Source organism: Patagioenas fasciata, chromosome 6, assembly GCF_037038585.1.
Source record: "Patagioenas fasciata isolate bPatFas1 chromosome 6, bPatFas1.hap1, whole genome shotgun sequence".
In the NCBI taxonomy this organism is placed as follows: Eukaryota; Metazoa; Chordata; class Aves; order Columbiformes; family Columbidae; genus Patagioenas; species Patagioenas fasciata.
In genome coordinates this window covers 42360873-42376279 of record NC_092525.1, presented here as the reverse complement: position 1 = coordinate 42376279, position 15407 = coordinate 42360873, and positions in this window count along the sequence as shown.

The following is a 15407-nucleotide window of genomic DNA, read 5'->3' as shown; positions in this document are numbered from 1 at the left end:
TCTCAATATGAATGTGGTAGAAAATATAAATCAAAGAAACGTTTTTTGGCCTAGCCTTGCCTTGCCTTGGCTTATTTCCTTCTCATCCTGTTCTCTGTCCCAGCCTCTCTCACTAACCCCTCGTCTGGCTGCATGTCTCTTCTTTCCTCTCTCCTTTTCTCAAACTCTCCTGCTTCCTGGCTTTCCTCTTTCAATTCCTCCATTTCAGTCCTGCAGCCCGGCACTACTTTTTCCTCTTGCCTCCCTTTGGCCTGCTCCCTTGGCTTTCTCCCTCTCTTCCATATCCTTTTCCCGACTTGTCTCTTGGAGACTTTTGGCCACTTTGGAGCCAAGTCTGGGGATGTTTTGGAAACTTTTCAGAGGCCTCGCTGGTGACAGGGGGGAGCAGCAGGCAGTGACAGGCCCGGGGCTGACAGGCTCCCCCTCCTCTAGCGGGCGCTCGGCTGCCACACCCAGCTGACGTAGAACCTTTGTCACAATGCCCGCTACCGTGGTGAGGATGCGGGCACTCTGCAGGTGACAGGGACCCAGCAGGACTTGCTGTCAGCTCAGCAATTGCTCAGTTCCCCAAAGAAGCTGAATTCTGCAAATTGCTGCTTTTGCTCTTGAAATGATGTCATCAGGTGGGTGTTTTGGTGTAATACACTGAAAACCAGAGCAGAAATGCTGAAATATTCCCATGATAAGCATGGTCTCTGCACCAAACCACCATGTCTCAGCCTAAGTATGTCTGCCGCTTGTTCTTTTGTACTGCCAGCTGATTGTGGAAGTACAGTATAAAAACCATCTTTATGGAGAGATCTTTCTGGTTTAGGCTTAGTCTAAGTGTCTCAAGTAGCCGGGGCTTTTGTTTGGGCCTAATCCATAAGGTCTGATGGCTTTCCTCCTCATCTCAAGATGAATGTGGTAGAAAATATAAATCAAGGAAACCTCGTTTGGCCTAGCCTTGCCTTGCCTTGCCTTGCCTTATTTCCTTCTCATCCTGTTCTCTGTCCCAGCCTCTCTCACTAAGCCCTCGTCTGGCTGCATGTCTCTTCTTTCCTCTCTCCTTTTCTCAAACTCTCCTGCTTCCTGGCTTTCCTCTTTCAATTCCTCCATTTCAGTCCTGCAGCCCCGCACTACTTTTTTCTCTTGCCTCCCTTTGGCCTGCTCCCTTGGCTTTCTCCCTCTCTTCCATATCCTTCTTCCCGACTTGTCTCTTGGAGACTTTTGGCCACTTTGGAGCCAAGTCTGGGCATGTTTTGGAAACTTTTCAGAGGCCTCGCTGGTGACACGGGGGACAGCAGGCAGTGACAGGCCCGGGGCTGACAGGCTCCCCCTCCCCTAGCGGGCGCTCGGCTGCCACACTCAGCTGACATAGAACCTTTGTCACAATGCCCGCTACCGTGGTGAGGATGCGGCACTCTGCAGGTGACAGGGACCCAGCAGGACTTGCTGTCAGCTCAGCAATTGCTCAGTTCCTCAAAGAATTTGAATTCTGCAAATTGCTGCTTTTGCTCTTGAAATGATGTCATCAGGTGGGTGTTTTGGTGTAATACACTGAAAACCAGAGCAGAAATGCTGAAATATTCCCATGATATGCATGGTCTCTGCACCAAACCACCATGTCTCAGCCTAAGTATGTCTGCCGCTTGTTCTTTTGTACTGCCAGCTGATTGTGGAAGTACAGTATAAAAACCATCTTTATGGAGAGATCTTTCTGGTTTAGGCTTAGTCTAAGTGTCTCAAGTAGCCGGGGCTTTTGTTTGGGCCTAATCCATAACGTCTGATGGCTTTCCTCTCATCTCAAGATGAATGTGGTAGAAAATATAAATCAAGGAAACCTCTTTTGGCCTAGCCTTGCCTTGGCTTATTTCCTTCTCATCCTGTTCTCTGTCCCAGCCTCTCTCACTAACCCCTCGTCTGGCTGCATGTCTCTTCTTTCCTCTCTCCTTTTCTCAAACTCTCCTGCTTCCTGGCTTTCCTCTTTCAATTCCTCCATTTCAGTCCTGCAGCCCGGCACTACTTTTTTCTCTTGCCTCCCTTTGGCCTGCTCCCTTGGCTTTCTCCCTCTCTTCCATATCCTTTTCCCGACTTGTCTCTTGGAGACTTTTGGCCACTTTGGAGCCAAGTCTGGGGATGTTTTGGAAACTTTTCAGAGGCCTCGCTGGTGACAGGGGGGAGCAGCAGGCAGTGACAGGCCCGAGGCTGACAGGCTCCCCCTCCTCTAGCGGGCGCTCGGCTGCCACACCCAGCTGACGTAGAACCTTTGTCACAATGCCCGCTACCGTGGTGAGGATGCGGGCACTCTGCAGGTGACAGGGACCCAGCAGGACTTGCTGTCAGCTCAGCAATTGCTCAGTTCCCCAAAGAAGCTGAATTCTGCAAATTGCTGCTTTTGCTCTTGAAATGATGTCATCAGGTGGGTGTTTTGGTGTAATACACTGAAAACCAGAGCAGAAATGCTGAAATATTCCCATGATAAGCATGGTCTCTGCACCAAACCACCATGTCTCAGCCTAAGTATGTCTGCCGCTTGTTCTTTTGTACTGCCAGCTGATTGTGGAAGTACAGTATAAAAACCATCTTTATGGAGAGATCTTTCTGGTTTAGGCTTAGTCTAAGTGTCTCAAGTAGCCGGGGCTTTTGTTTGGGCCTAATCCATAAGGTCTGATGGCTTTCCTCCTCATCTCAAGATGAATGTGGTAGAAAATATAAATCAAGGAAACCTCGTTTGGCCTAGCCTTGCCTTGCCTTGCCTTGCCTTATTTCCTTCTCATCCTGTTCTCGGTCCCAGCCTCTCTCACTAAGCCCTCGTCTGGCTGCATGTCTCTTCTTTCCTCTCTCCTTTTCTCAAACTCTCCTGCTTCCTGGCTTTCCTCTTTCAATTCCTCCATTTCAGTCCTGCAGCCCCGCACTACTTTTTTCTCTTGCCTCCCTTTGGCCTGCTCCCTTGGCTTTCTCCCTCTCTTCCATATCCTTCTTCCCGACTTGTCTCTTGGAGACTTTTGGCCACTTTGGAGCCAAGTCTGGGCATGTTTTGGAAACTTTTCAGAGGCCTCGCTGGTGACACGGGGGACAGCAGGCAGTGACAGGCCCGGGGCTGACAGGCTCCCCCTCCCCTAGCGGGCGCTCGGCTGCCACACTCAGCTGACATAGAACCTTTGTCACAATGCCCGCTACCGTGGTGAGGATGCGGCACTCTGCAGGTGACAGGGACCCAGCAGGACTTGCTGTCAGCTCAGCAATTGCTCAGTTCCTCAAAGAATTTGAATTTTGCAAATTGCTGCTTTTGCTCTTGAAATGATGTCATCAGGTGGGTGTTTTGGTGTAATACACTGAAAACCAGAGCAGAAATGCTGAAATATTCCCATGATATGCATGGTCTCTGCACCAAACCACCATGTCTCAGCCTAAGTATGTCTGCCGCTTGTTCTTTTGTACTGCCAGCTGATTGTGGAAGTACAGTATAAAAACCATCTTTATGGAGAGATCTTTCTGGTTTAGGCTTAGTCTAAGTGTCTCAAGTAGCCGGGGCTTTTGTTTGGGCCTAATCCATAACGTCTGATGGCTTTCCTCTCATCTCAAGATGAATGTGGTAGAAAATATAAATCAAAGAAACGTCCTTTGGCCTAGCCTTGCCTTGCCTTATTTCCTTCTCATCCTGTTCTCTGTCCCAGCCTCTCTCACTAAGCCCTCGTCTGGCTGCATGTCTCTTCTTTCCTCTCTCCTTTTCTCAAACTCTCCTGCTTCCTGGCTTTCGTCTTTCAATTCCTCCATTTCAATCCTGCAGCCCGGCACTACTTTTTTCTCTTGCCTCCCTTGGGACTGCTCCCTTGGCTTTCTCCCTCTCTTCCATATCCTTCTTCCCGACTTGTCTCTTGGAGACTTTTGGCCACTTTGGAGCCAAGTCTGGGCATGTTTTGGAAACTTTTCAGAGGCCTTGCTGGTGACACGGGGGACAGCAGGCAGTGACAGGCCCGGGGCTGACAGGCTCCCCCTCCCCTAGCGGGCGCTCGGCTGCCACACCCAGCTGACGTAGAACCTTTGTCACAATGCCCGCTACCGTGGTGAGGATGCGGGCACTCTGCGGGTGACAGGGACCCAGCAGGACTTGCTGTCAGCTCAGCAATTGCTCAGTTCCCCAAAGAAGCTGAATTCTGCAAATTGCTGCTTTTGCTCTTGAAATGATGTCATCAGGTGGGTGTTTTGGTGTAATACACTGAAAACCAGAGCAGAAATGCTGAAATATTCCCATGATATGCATGGTCTCTGCACCAAACCACCATGTCTCAGCCTAAGTATGTCTGCCGCTTGTTCTTTTGTACTGCCAGCTGAATGTGAAAGTACAGTATAAAAACCATCTTTATGGTAAGATCTTTGTGGTTTAGACTTAGTCTAAGTGTCTCAAGTATCCGGGGCTTTTGTTTGGGCCTAATCCATAAGGTCTGATGGCTTTCCTCCTCATCTCAAGATGAATGTGGTAGAAAATATAAATCAAGGAAACCTCGTTTGGCCTAGCCTTGCCTTGCCTTGCCTTGCCTTATTTCCTTCTCATCCTGTTCTCTGTCCCAGCCTCTCTCACTAAGCCCTCGTCTGGCTGCATGTCTCTTCTTTCCTCTCTCCTTTTCTCAAACTCTCCTGCTTCCTGGCTTTCGTCTTTCAATTCCTCCATTTCAGTCCTGCAGCCCGGGACTACTTTTTCCTCTTGCCTCCCTTTGGCCTGCTCCCTTGGCTTTCTCCCTCTCTTCCATATCCTTCTTCCCGACTTGTCTCTTGGAGACTTTTGGCCACTTTGGACCCAAGTCTGGGGATGTTTTGGAAACTTTTCAGAGGCCTCGCTGCTGACAGGGGGGACAGCAGGCAGTGACAGGCCCGGGGCTGACAGGCTCCCCCTCCCCTAGCGGGCGCTCGGCTGCCACACCCAGCTGACATAGATCCTTTGTCACAATGCCCGCTACCGTGGTGAGGATGCGGGCACTCTGCAGGTGACAGGGACCCAGCAGGACTTGCTGTCAGCTCAGCAATTGCTCAGTTCCCCAAAGAATGTGAATTTTGCAAATTGCTGCTTTTGCTCTTGAAATGATGTCATCAGGTGGGTGTTTCGGTGTAATACACTGAAAACCAGAGCAGAAATGCTGAAATATTCCCATGATATGCATGGTCTCTGCACCAAACCACCATGTCTCAGCCTAAGTATGTCTGCTGCTTGTTCTTTTGTACTGCCAGCTGATTGTGGAAGTACAGTATAAAAACCATCTTTATGGAGAGATCTTTCTGGTTTAGGCTTAGTCTAAGTGTCTCAAGTAGCCGGGGCTTTTGTTTGGGCCTAATCCATAACGTCTGATGGCTTTCCTCTCATCTCAAGATGAATGTGGTAGAAAATATAAATCAAAGAAACGTCCTTTGGCCTAGCCTTGCCTTGCCTTATTTCCTTCTCATCCTGTTCTCTGTCCCAGCCTCTCTCACTAAGCCCTCGTCTGGCTGCATGTCTCTTCTTTCCTCTCTCCTTTTCTCAAACTCTCCTGCTTCCTGGCTTTCCTCTTTCAATTCCTCCATTTCAGTCCTGCAGCCCGGCACTACTTTTTTCTCTTGCCTCCCTTGGGCCTGCTCCCTTGGCTTTCTCCCTCTCTTCCATATCCTTCTTCCCGACTTGTCTCTTGGAGACTTTTGGCCACTTTGGACCCAAGTCTGGGCATGTTTTGGAAACTTTTCAGAGGCCTCGCTGGTGACAGGGGGGACAGCAGGCAGTGACAGGCCCGGGGCTGACAGGCTCCCCCTCCCCTAGCGGGCGCTCGGCTGCCACACCCAGCTGACGTAGAACCTTTGTCACAATGCCCGCTACCGTGGTGAGGATGCGGGCACTCTGCGGGTGACAGGGACCCAGCAGGACTTGCTGTCAGCTCAGCAATTGCTCAGTTCCCCAAAGAAGCTGAATTCTGCAAATTGCTGCTTTTGCTCTTGAAATGATGTCATCAGGTGGGTGTTTTGGTGTAATACACTGAAAACCAGAGCAGAAATGCTGAAATATTCCCATGATATGCATGGTCTCTGCACCAAACCACCATGTCTCAGCCTAAGTATGTCTGCCGCTTGTTCTTTTGTACTGCCAGCTGATTGTGGAAGTACAGTATAAAAACCATCTTTATGGAGAGATCTTTCTGGTTTAGGCTTAGTCTAAGTGTCTCAAGTAGCCGGGGCTTTTGTTTGGGCCTAATCCATATGTTCTGATGGCTTTCCTCTCATCGCAAGATGAATGTGGTAGAAAATATAAATCAAAGAAACGTCCTTTGGCCTAGCCTTGCCTTGCCTTGCCTTATTTCCTTCTCATCCTGTTCTCTGTCCCAGCCTCTCTCACTAAGCCCTCGTCTGGCTGCATGTCTCTTCTTTCCTCTCTCCTTTTCTCAAACTCTCCTGCTTCCTGGCTTTCGTCTTTCAATTCCTCCATTTCAGTCCTGCAGCCCGGCACTACTTTTTCCTCTTGCCTCCCTTTGGCCTGCTCCCTTGGCTTTCTCCCTCTCTTCCATATCCTTCTTCCCGACTTGTCTCTTGGAGACTTTTGGCCACTTTGGACCCAAGTCTGGGGATGTTTTGGAAACTTTTCAGAGGCCTCGCTGGTGACAGGGGGGACAGCAGGCAGTGACAGGCCCGGGGCTGACAGGCTCCCCCTCCCCTAGCGGGTGCTCGGATGCCACACCCAGCTGACATAGATCCTTTGTCACAATGCCCGCTTCCGTGGTGAGGATGCGGGCACTCTGCAGGTGACAGGGACCCAGCAGGACTTGCTGTCAGCTCAGCAATTGCTCAGTTCCTCAAAGAATTTGAATTTTGCAAATTGCTGCTTTTGCTCTTGAAATGATGTCATCAGGTGGGTATTTTGGTGTAATACACTGAAAACCAGAGCAGAAATGCTGAAATATTCCCATGATATGCATGGTCTCTGCACCAAACCACCATGTCTCAGCCTAAGTATGTCTGCCGCTTGTTCTTTTGTACTGCCAGCTGATTGTGAAAGTACAGTATAAAAACCATCTTTATGGTAAGATCTTTGTGGTTTAGACTTAGTCTAAGTGTCTCAAGTAGCCGGGGCTTTTGTTTGGGCCTAATCCATAAGGTCTGATGGCTTTCCTCCTCATCTCAAGATGAATGTGCTAGAAAATATAAATCAAGGAAACCTCGTTTGGCCTAGCCTTGCCTTGCCTTGCCTTGCCTTATTTCCTTCTCATCCTGTTCTCGGTCCCAGCCTCTCTCACTAAGCCCTCGTCTGGCTGCATGTCTCTTCTTTCCTCTCTCCTTTTCTCAAACTCTCCTGCTTCCTGGCTTTCGTCTTTCAATTCCTCCATTTCAGTCCTGCAGCCCGGCACTACTTTTTCCTCTTGCCTCCCTTTGGCCTGCTCCCTTGGCTTTCTCCCTCTCTTCCATATCCTTCTTCCCGACTTGTCTCTTGGAGACTTTTGGCCACTTTGGACCCAAGTCTGGGGATGTTTTGGAAACTTTTCAGAGGCCTCGCTGGTGACAGGGGGGACAGCAGGCAGTGACAGGCCCGGGGCTGACAGGCTCCCCCTCCCCTAGCGGGCGCTCGGCTGCCACACCAAGCTGACATAGATCCTTTGTCACAATGCCCGCTACCGTGGTGAGGATGCGGGCACTCTGCAGGTGACAGGGACCCAGCAGGACTTGCTGTCAGCTCAGCAATTGCTCAGTTCCCCAAAGAATGTGAATTTTGCAAATTGCTGCTTTTGCTCTTGAAATGATGTCATCAGGTGGGTGTTTCGGTGTAATACACTGAAAACCAGAGCAGAAATGCTGAAATATTCCCATGATATGCATGGTCTCTGCACCAAACCACCATGTCTCAGCCTAAGTATGTCTGCCGCTTGTTCTTTTGTACTGCCAGCTGATTGTGGAAGTACAGTATAAAAACCATCTTTATGGAGAGATCTTTCTGGTTTAGGCTTAGTCTAAGTGTCTCAAGTAGCCGGGGCTTTTGTTTGGGCCTAATCCATATGGTCTGATGGCTTTCCTCCTCATCTCAAGATGAATGTGGTAGAAAATATAAATCAAAGAAACGTCCTTTGGCCTAGCCTTGCCTTGCCTTGCCTTATTTCCTTCTCATCCTGTTCTCTGTCCCAGCCTCTCTCACTAAGCCCTCGTCTGGCTGCATGTCTCTTCTTTCCTCTCTCCTTTTCTCAAACTCTCCTGCTTCCTGGCTTTCGTCTTTCAATTCCTCCATTTCAGTCCTGCAGCCCGGCACTACTTTTTTCTCTTGCCTCCCTTGGGCCTGCTCCCTTGGCTTTCTCCCTCTCTTCCATATCCTTCTTCCCGACATGACTCTTGGAGACTTTTGGCCACTTTGGACCCAAGTCTGGGGATGTTTTGGAAACTTTTCAGAGGCCTCGCTGGTGACAGGGGGGACAGCAGGCAGTGACAGGCCCGGGGCTGACAGGCTCCCCCTCCCCTAGCGGGCGCTCGGCTGCCACACCCAGCTGACATAGATCCTTTGTCACAATGCCCGCTACCGTGGTGAGGATGCGGGCACTCTGCAGGTGACAGGGACCCAGCAGGACTTGCTGTCAGCTCAGCAATTGCTCAGTTCCCCAAAGAAGTTGAATTTTGCAAATTGCTGCTTTGCTCTTGAAATGATGTCATCAGGTGGGTGTTTTGGTGTAATACACTGAAAACCAGAGCAGAAATGCTGAAATATTCCCATGATATGCATGGTCTCTGCACCAAACCACCATGTCTCAGCCTAAGTATGTCTGCCGCTTGTTCTTTTGTACTGACAGCTGATTGTGGAAGTACAGTATAAAAACCATCTTTATGGAGAGATCTTTCTGGTTTAGGCTTAGTCTAAGTGTCTCAAGTAGCCGGGGCTTTTGTTTGGGCCTAATCCATATGGTCTGATGCCTTTCCTCTCATCTCAAGATGAATGTGGTAGAAAATATAAATCAAAGAAACGTCCTTTGGCCTAGCCTTGCCTTGCCTTATTTCCTTCTCATCCTGTTCTCTGTCCCAGCCTCTCTCACTAAGCCCTCGTCTGGCTGCATGTCTCTTCTTTCCTCTCTCCTTTTCTCAAACTCTCCTGCTTCCTGCTTTCGTCTTTCAATTCCTCCATTTCATTCCTGCAGCCCGGCACTACTTTTTCCTCTTGCCTCCCTTTGGCCTGCTCCCTTGGCTTTCTCCCTCTCTTCCATATCCTTCTTCCCGACTTGTCTCTTGGAGACTTTTGGCCACTTTGGACCCAAGTCTGGGGATGTTTTGGAAACTTTTCAGAGGCCTCGCTGGTGACAGGGGGGACAGCAGGCAGTGACAGGCCCGGGGCTGACAGGCTCCCCCTCCCCTAGCGGGCGCTCGGCTGCCACACCCAGCTGACATAGATCCTTTGTCACAATGCCCGCTACCGTGGTGAGGATGCGGGCACTCTGCAGGTGACAGGGACCCAGCAGGACTTGCTGTCAGCTCAGCAATTGCTCAGTTCCCCAAAGAAGTTGAATTTTGCAAATTGCTGCTTTGCTCTTGAAATGATGTCATCAGGTGGGTGTTTTGGTGTAATACACTGAAAACCAGAGCAGAAATGCTGAAATATTCCCATGATATGCATGGTCTCTGCACCAAACCACCATGTCTCAGCCTAAGTATGTCTGCCGCTTGTTCTTTTGTACTGCCAGCTGATTGTGGAAGTACAGTATAAAAACCATCTTTATGGAGAGATCTTTCTGGTTTAGGCTTAGTCTAAGTGTCTCAAGTAGCCGGGGCTTTTGTTTGGGCCTAGTCCATAAGGTCTGATGTCTTTCCTCTCATCTCAAGATGAATGTGGTAGAAAATATAAATCAAAGAAACGTCCTTTGGCCTAGCCTTGCCTTGCCTTATTTCCTTCTCATCCTGTTCTCTGTCCCAGCCTCTCTCACTAAGCCCTCGTCTGGCTGCATGTCTCTTCTTTCCTCTCTACTTTTCTCAAACTCTCCTGCTTCCTGGCTTTCCTCTTTCAATTCCTCCATTTCAGTCCTGTAGCCCGGCACTACTTTTTTCTCTTGCCTCCCTTTGGCCTGCTCCCTTGGCTTTCTCCCTCTCTTCCATATCCTTCTTCCCGACTTGTCTCTTGGAGACTTTTGGCCACTTTGCACCCAAGTCTGGGGATGTTTTGGAAACTTTTCAGAGGCCTCGCTGGTGACAGGGGGGACAGCAGGCAGTGACAGGCCCGGGGCTGACAGGCTCCCCCTCCCCTAGCGGGCGCTCGGCTGCCACACCCAGCTGACGTAGAACCTTTGTCACAATGCCCGCTACCGTGGTGAGGATGCGGGCACTCTGCAGGTGACAGGGACCCAGCAGGACTTGCTGTCAGCTCAGCAATTGCTCAGTTCCCCAAAGAAGCTGAATTCTGCAAATTGCTGCTTTTGCTCTTGAAATGATGTCATCAGGTGGGTGTTTTGGTGTAATACACTGAAAACCAGAGCAGAAATGCTGAAATATTCCCATGATATGCATGGTCTCTGCACCAAACCACCATGTCTCAGCCTAAGTATGTCTGCCGCTTGTTCTTTTGTACTGCCAGCTGATTGTGGAAGTACAGTATAAAAACCATCTTTATGGAGAGATCTTTCTGGTTTAGGCTTAGTCTAAGTGTCTCAAGTAGCCGGGGCTTTTGTTTGGGCCTAATCCATATGGTCTGATGGCTTTCCTCTCATCTCAAGATGAATGTGGTAGAAAATATAAATCAAAGAAACGTCCTTTGGCCTAGCCTTGCCTTGCCTTATTTCCTTCTCATCCTGTTCTCTGTCCCAGCCTCTCTCACTAAGCCCTCGTCTGGCTGCATGTCTCTTCTTTCCTCTCTCCTTTTCTCAAACTCTCCTGCTTCCTGGCTTTCGTCTTTCAATTCCTCCATTTCAGTCCTGCAGCCCGGCACTACTTTTTTCTCTTGCCTCCCTTTGGCCTGCTCCCTTGGCTTTCTCCCTCTCTTCCATATCCTTCTTCCCGACTTGTCTCTTGGAGACTTTTGGCCACTTTGGACCCAAGTCTGGGGATGTTTTGGAAACTTTTCAGAGGCCTCGCTGGTGACAGGGGGGACAGCAGGCAGTGACAGGCCCGGGGCTGACAGGCTCCCCCTCCCCTAGCGGGCGCTCGGCTGCCACACCCAGCTGACGTAGAACCTTTGTCACAATGCCCGCTACCGTGGTGAGGATGCGGGCACTCTGCAGGTGACAGGGACCCAGCAGGACTTGCTGTCAGCTCAGCAATTGCTCAGTTCCCCAAAGAAGCTGAATTCTGCAAATTGCTGCTTTTGCTCTTGAAATGATGTCATCAGGTGGGTGTTTTGGTGTAATACACTGAAAACCAGAGCAGAAATGCTGAAATATTCCCATGATATGCATGGTCTCTGCACCAAACCACCATGTCTCAGCCTAAGTATGTCTGCCGCTTGTTCTTTTGTACTGACAGAAGATTGTGGAAGTACAGTATAAAAACCATCTTTATGGAGAGATCTTTCTGGTTTAGGCTTAGTCTAAGTGTCTCAAGTAGCCGGGGCTTTTGTTTGGGCCTAATCCATATGGTCTGATGGCTTTCCTCTCATCTCAAGATGAATGTGGTAGAAAATATAAATCAAAGAAACGTCCTTTGGCCTAGCCTTGCCTTGCCTTATTTCCTTCTCATCCTGTTCTCTGCCCCAGCCTCTCTCACTAAGCCCTCGTCTGGCTGCATGTCTCTTCTTTCCTCTCTCCTTTTCTCAAACTCTCCTGCTTCCTGGCTTTCGTCTTTCAATTCCTCCATTTCAGTCCTGCAGCCCGGCACTCCTTTTTCTCTTGCCTCCCTTTGGCCTGCTCCCTTGGCTTTCTCCCTCTCTTCCATATCCTTCTTCCCGACTTGTCTCTTGGAGACTTTTGGCCACTTTGGACCCAAGTCTGGGCATGTTTTGGAAACTTTTCAGAGGCCTCGCTGGTGACAGGGGGGACAGCAGGCAGTGACAGGCCGGGGGCTGACAGGCTCCCCCTCCCCTAGCGGGCGCTCGGCTGCCACACCCAGCTGACGTAGAACCTTTGTCACAATGCCCGCTACCGTGGTGAGGATGCGGGCACTCTGCAGGTGACAGGGACCCAGCAGGACTTGGTGTCAGCTCAGCAATTGCTCAGTTCCCCAAAGAAGTTGAATTCTGCAAATTGCTGCTTTTGCTCTTGAAATGATGTCATCAGGTGGGTGTTTTGGTGTAATACACTGAAAACCAGAGCAGAAATGCTGAAATATTCCCATGATATGCATGGTCTCTGCACCAAACCACCATGTCTCAGCCTAAGTATGTCTGCCGCTTGTTCTTTTGTACTGACAGAAGATTGTGGAAGTACAGTATAAAAACCATCTTTATGGAGAGATCTTTCTGGTTTAGGCTTAGTCTAAGTGTCTCAAGTAGCCGGGGCTTTTGTTTGGGCCTAATCCATAAGGTCTGATGGCTTTCCTCCTCATCTCAAGATGAATGTGGTAGAAAATATAAATCAAAGAAACATCCTTTGGCCTAGCCTTGCCTTGCCTTATTTCCTTCTCATCCTGTTCTCTGTCCCAGCCTCTCTCACTAAGCCCTCGTCTGGCTGCATGTCTCTTCTTTCCTCTCTCCTTTTCTCAAACTCTCCTGCTTCCTGGCTTTCGTCTTTCAATTCCTCCATTTCAGTCCTGCAGCCCGGCACTACTTTTTTCTCTTGCCTCCCTTGGGCCTGCTCCCTTGGCTTTCTCCCTCTCTTCCATATCCTTCTTCCCGACTTGTCTCTTGGAGACTTTTGGCCACTTTGGACCCAAGTCTGGGCATGTTTTGGAAACTTTTCAGAGGCCTCGCTGGTGACAGGGGGGACAGCAGGCAGTGACAGGCCCGGGGCTGACAGGCTCCCCCTCCCCTAGCGCGCGCTCGGCTGCCACACCCAGCTGACGTAGAACCTTTGTCACAATGCCCGCTACCGTGGTGAGGATGCGGGCACTCTGCGGGTGACAGGGACCCAGCAGGACTTGCTGTCAGCTCAGCAATTGCTCAGTTCCCCAAAGAAGCTGAATTCTGCAAATTGCTGCTTTTGCTCTTGAAATGATGTCATCAGGTGGGTGTTTTGGTGTAATACACTGAAAACCAGAGCAGAAATGCTGAAATATTCCCATGATATGCATGGTCTCTGCACCAAACCACCATGTCTCAGCCTAAGTATGTCTGCCGCTTGTTCTTTTGTACTGCCAGCTGAATGTGGAAGTACAGTATAAAAACCATCTTTATGGAGAGATCTTTCTGGTTTAGGCTTAGTCTAAGTGTCTCAAGTAGCCGGGGCTTTTGTTTGGGCCTAATCCATATGTTCTGATGGCTTTCCTCTCATCGCAAGATGAATGTGGTAGAAAATATAAATCAAAGAAACGTCCTTTGGCCTAGCCTTGCCTTGCCTTGCCTTATTTCCTTCTCATCCTGTTCTCTGTCCCAGCCTCTCTCACTAACCCCTCGTCTGGCTGCATGTCTCTTCTTTCCTCTCTCCTTTTCTCAAACTCTCCTGCTTCCTGGCTTTCGTCTTTCAATTCCTCCATTTCAGTCCTGCAGCCCGGCACTACTTTTTCCTCTTGCCTCCCTTTGGCCTGCTCCCTTGGCTTTCTCCCTCTCTTCCATATCCTTCTTCCCGACATGTCTCTTGGAGACTTTTGGCCACTTTGGACCCAAGTCTGGGGATGTTTTGGAAACTTTTCAGAGGCCTCGCTGGTGACAGGGGGGACAGCAGGCAGTGACAGGCCCGGGGCTGACAGGCTCCCCCTCCCCTAGCGGGTGCTCGGATGCCACACCCAGCTGACGTAGATCCTTTGTCACAATGCCCGCTTCCGTGGTGAGGATGCGGGCACTCTGCAGGTGACAGGGACCCAGCAGGACTTGCTGTCAGCTCAGCAATTGCTCAGTTCCCCAAAGAAGCTGAATTCTGCAAATTGCTGCTTTTGCTCTTGAAATGATGTCATCAGGTGGGTGTTTTGGTGTAATACACTGAAAACCAGAGCAGAAATGCTGAAATATTCCCATGATATGCATGGTCTCTGCACCAAACCACCATGTCTCAGCCTAAGTATGTCTGCCGCTTGTTCTTTTGTACTGACAGAAGATTGTGGAAGTACAGTATAAAAACCATCTTTATGGAGAGATCTTTCTGGTTTAGGCTTAGTCTAAGTGTCTCAAGTAGCCGGGGCTTTTGTTTGGGCCTAATCCATATGGTCTGATGGCTTTCCTCTCATCTCAAGATGAATGTGGTAGAAAATATAAATCAAAGAAACGTCCTTTGGCCTAGCCTTGCCTTGCCTTATTTCCTTCTCATCCTGTTCTCTGCCCCAGCCTCTCTCACTAAGCCCTCGTCTGGCTGCATGTCTCTTCTTTCCTCTCTCCTTTTCTCAAACTCTCCTGCTTCCTGGCTTTCGTCTTTCAATTCCTCCATTTCAGTCCTGCAGCCCGGCACTCCTTTTTCTCTTGCCTCCCTTTGGCCTGCTCCCTTGGCTTTCTCCCTCTCTTCCATATCCTTCTTCCCGACTTGTCTCTTGGAGACTTTTGGCCACTTTGGACCCAAGTCTGGGCATGTTTTGGAAACTTTTCAGAGGCCTCGCTGGTGACAGGGGGGACAGCAGGCAGTGACAGGCCGGGGGCTGACAGGCTCCCCCTCCCCTAGCGGGCGCTCGGCTGCCACACCCAGCTGACGTAGAACCTTTGTCACAATGCCCGCTACCGTGGTGAGGATGCGGGCACTCTGCAGGTGACAGGGACCCAGCAGGACTTGCTGTCAGCTCAGCAATTGCTCAGTTCCCCAAAGAAGTTGAATTCTGCAAATTGCTGCTTTTGCTCTTGAAATGATGTCATCAGGTGGGTGTTTTGGTGTAATACACTGAAAACCAGAGCAGAAATGCTGAAATATTCCCATGATATGCATGGTCTCTGCACCAAACCACCATGTCTCAGCCTAAGTATGTCTGCCGCTTGTTCTTTTGTACTGACAGAAGATTGTGGAAGTACAGTATAAAAACCATCTTTATGGAGAGATCTTTCTGGTTTAGGCTTAGTCTAAGTGTCTCAAGTAGCCGGGGCTTTTGTTTGGGCCTAATCCATAAGGTCTGATGGCTTTCCTCCTCATCTCAAGATGAATGTGGTAGAAAATATAAATCAAAGAAACATCCTTTGGCCTAGCCTTGCCTTGCCTTATTTCCTTCTCATCCTGTTCTCTGTCCCAGCCTCTCTCACTAAGCCCTCGTCTGGCTGCATGTCTCTTCTTTCCTCTCTCCTTTTCTCAAACTCTCCTGCTTCCTGGCTTTCGTCTTTCAATTCCTCCATTTCAGTCCTGCAGCCCGGCACTACTTTTTTCTCTTGCCTCCCTTGGGCCTGCTCCCTTGGCTTTCTCCCTCTCTTCCATATCCTTCTTCCCGACTTGTCTCTTGGAGACTTTTGGCCACTT